The following is a 3978-nucleotide window of genomic DNA, read 5'->3' as shown; positions in this document are numbered from 1 at the left end:
CAACACCTGTTGGAATTCCCTTATCCAAACAACTATTAAAACCACATGTCCTTTCTCCAAATTTCACTCTTGCGTCCTTAAAACCAGTACCAGTAGTGGAGAGAACCTGAGTCCAGTCTTTCTACTCCAGTTGAAACCAGTGCTTTAGTATTAACTGTGTTGGGACAGGATGTGTAGAAAGCGAGCCACATAAGGCCTGGTACCCCATTTTACTGTTAGTTAACATTACCACCCTCCACCCAGGAAATTCAAACTCCAGGACACCTTTCTTTAATTTATTTGAAATATCTTTTCACCCAAACTTTCACAAACACATCCCAGTGGGTTTTTTCCCCCTGTTACTAATCCTCAAACCTCAGAAGGAAGGCATCAAAAATTCTGTATCACGGAACCAAAAATGACATGAATTCAGTTCTAATCTTATCAGGAGTGATGATGTGGCCTATGAAGTGGAAATGGTCCTCAAGCCCTTGCAATTGCTTTTTCTTGTATTGAGGTTAGGTTTTGTTTAAATGTCAGAATGCACATTACTTTTCCCCCAAACATAATTCCAATGCAATTTCATGGATCTTTCCTCGAAAAATAGCAATGTCGTTGTGATGTTGTTCACTGGCCCCTTTGCCATCCAGGCCTGCCACCTTCTCCAGAGTTTTTAATTGGCTGGAGGATGGGGACAGCAGTAATAGCAAGGTAAAGAGAAGTGTAAAGAAAGACACTTGGAGAAAGAGAAGAGGGAGAAAGATTTGGATGGAGAAAAGGTTAGAGTGAGGAACAAATCAAAAGAGTGGACAGGGAACAACAAAGGGAGTGAAATGTAGAGTGGATTACTAGGAAAAGAGATATAGCAGAAGGTACAAATCACAAGAAATGGGCGGAAACAAGAAAGCAGGCATACTGCAAGAATTAGAGTGCATCTGCAGTCTAGAAATAATAGTTTGACAGCACTTGAACTGCCATGACTCAATGCTACGAAATCATGGCCGTGATAGTTTTAGAAGTCTTTAGTCTTCTCTGCCAAAGAATGCTGGTGTTTCACCAAACTACAAATCCCAGGATTTCATGGCACTGAGGCCTGACATTTAGGCATGGTGTCAAACTGCATTAATTCTACAATGTAGATATACCCTTGGTAGAGATGATGCAAAAATTTGGACTGATAGGATTGAGAAAGAAAGAGGGGCTGACTCCTTGGAAAGAAGTAGGGAAGTATGGCTCATATCAGTTAATTAATTTTAAATGTATTAATTGATTGGACTGTGATTTTTTTCAGTGAGTGGAATAATTCTGGGTCTTGCAAAAAAGATTAAGTGTCATAGCCATAGGTATCTCCCATATTTGTATAGGTAAGGTAAAGGTTTTCCCCTGACAGTCGAGCCCGACTCTGGGGGTTGGTGCTCATCTCCATTTCTAAGCCAAAAAGCCAGCATTGTCCGTAGGCACCTCCAAGGTCATGTGGCCAGCATGACTGCATGGAGCGCCGTTACCTTCCTGCTGGAGTGGTACCTATTGATCTACTCACATTTGCATGTTTTCAAACTGCTAGGTTGTCAAAGACTGGGGCTAACAACGGGAGCTCACCCCGCTCCCTGGATTTGAACCAGTGACCTTTTGGCCAGCAAGTTCAGCAGCTTAGCAGTTTAACCCACTGCGCCAGTGGGGGCTATGTGTGTATATGTGTAGTAATGTTAACTTTCCATATTTGATTTCAGTAGTTGAGTAAAAAGTTATATTTCCCAAAATTCTTCATGAGGACCAAGGAGAGTGGAAATCAGACACAGGGATTTTCATTTTCGGTCTCAAAAGGATATTAGTTAATTTTAACTTAAGTATTATAAATGAACCAGTTTTCATTAATATTCTTATCATTTGGCTTCATGTGTCCATTTTCACCTGAGAAATGTTGGTGTCTATGCCAGTGCGAACAACTGCAAACCACTATCATTTGAGATGAACGAAGTACATCTTTTTCTGAGGAAAAAACCTTCCTTGGCTGTCCAAGATGATGATAGTTATTTCTAGGGACAAAAAAGTGCAAAGCCCTTCTTTTTCCACTTAACATGGATCAGCAAAGTCTTTATATGGTTATTTTTGCACGCAATCCTGGTTTCTGGATTTTCTCTTGGATTCTTCTAGCTCCTTGGCCATGTTTTGATCCTCCTGGTTTCTAAGCCTCTCAAGTCTGCTCCCTTGGCTTGTCTCCGAAAAAATAGGAATGAAATGAACTAATTAATGCTTTGTTTTCCAGATACCACTTATAAAACCCAAACTTATGAATTCTAGTGGTGCTAAAAATTGCTTGTGTAGTTGCTGTGGAAACATACTACCTTCCCACTCTCCGTGCAAACATTTTGCCCCTTGGTTGTATTGGAATGAGTCTTTCAGAAACTTACCAGTCTTAAAGGAGACATTTCTAAAAGACAGAATAGCAGAGGTACATGCGGTTTGTGCATTAATGGGAAATGTTTTATAACATAGGCAAGCTATTATATACTATACAGCCCGCTATATATTATTGAGAGGTATGAAACTGGCCCTAGATTATGAATGAGAAACTATATAGAGGGCAGGGGCTATTCACGACCCTCAGCACTCAGCTGGCTGGTCACACCAACAAGTTTTAGTGCACTCAAAATTATGGGGTATCCGTTCTGGTTGCCATTTTGGCAGGGTTTCTGGGGCACTGCCGTCTCTGGCTGTGAGGGTTAAGAAAGAAATTAACCTTGACCAAGGTGGACGCCAGTGGGGTCTGAGCTCCAAAGACTGACATATCTCAATGCAAACATGCAGAAATATGTATGGCACTTCAAAACAAAAGCATGTTGCTGCACTTGCTCTGGATTGGTCCAAAAATTGGCCGGCTAATATCTGCTCCCTAGTTGCTTTGGAGCTTAATCCGTCGTCATTGCCACTGGTTGGTTCCAGTCATGGCAGGAAATTTAATAAACAGTCATTGTTTATTTATTTATTCACAGTATTTATACCCTGCCCGTCTCATCCTGAAGGGGACTTAGAGCAGCTTACAGAACAAACATATGACAAACATTAAATGTCGATTATGCAATTGAAAAGGACAGACAACAGAGGTAAATGTAATTTTTCCAATCTTATTTCCGGCATCTCGGAGGCTGTGCTTGAATCCGGCCACAATTGAAGATGTTATTCCATTTTCAATGGCAAGGCACTTTCCTCCAATCAATGTCCTTAAGGGCACCTTTATTACAACCCCCCCCCCCCCCCCACTAAAAGTGGTACCTATTTTATCTACTTGCATTTCTGCTTTCGACCTGCTAAATGGGCAGGTGAGCTGGGGCTAATGGTGGGTGCTCACCCCGACCTGGGATCGAACTGCTGACCTTTAGATTGGCAGGATTTTCTGCAGCACAGTGGTTTAGCTTGCAGTGCTAAGCCCAGCCCCTTTAAAATAAGGAATGCTTCATGAATTTTGTGTCATCCTTGCACAGGGGCCATGCTAATCTTCTCTGTATCATTCCAGTTTTAGTATATGTGGGTTCAGTGTGTTGACATATACAGTGGAGACCTCACGGAAGGTGGTCTGGCACAATGTTGGACTACTTTGAAAATTTGTGTCCATTTATTGATTTGCCCAGGGGAAGCTTGTGAGCAGAAAGGAATGTGGTATGGCAGGTGATAATGGGATGAAGTGGGTTTTGATGTATCTGTTTCACCAATACAATGAGTGCCAGCCAGGTACACAAAAATGGATTCAGGGTATTGGCAAATACAATGGAGATCTCACAGAAAGGGGTTTGGCACAATATTATAGATTAGGAAATGTTACCAGGATAAAATCAGATAATATTGTGAGGACCCTTGCAAGAGACCCATAATGTGTTCCCTGTGATGTGTCCAGGGTATTGTAAAGAGACTTTGCTAAATATGTGACTATCCCCTGAGATCCAGGTTGTGGGGAATGATTAGGGAACATTCTAGGGAGAAGTTAATTGAAGGTTAGTTAAG

General features: G+C 41.6%; 1 non-coding gene across 1 annotated transcript; it reads right to left on the bottom strand.

Moving 5' to 3' along the window:
• Window positions 1–3417: 3417 nt before the first annotated feature.
• LOC132772423 (U6 spliceosomal RNA) lies at window positions 3418–3523 on the bottom strand. The gene has a single exon (XR_009631163.2). It is a non-coding gene; the product is annotated as a U6 spliceosomal RNA (small nuclear RNA).
• Between the last annotated feature and the right edge of the window lie 455 nt (window positions 3524–3978).

This window comes from Anolis sagrei, chromosome 3 (assembly GCF_037176765.1).
Source record: "Anolis sagrei isolate rAnoSag1 chromosome 3, rAnoSag1.mat, whole genome shotgun sequence".
NCBI classification, from domain to species: domain Eukaryota; kingdom Metazoa; phylum Chordata; class Lepidosauria; order Squamata; family Dactyloidae; genus Anolis; species Anolis sagrei.
Note: the sequence above shows the minus strand (reverse complement) of the source record. Positions and strands in the feature narration are given on the sequence as shown.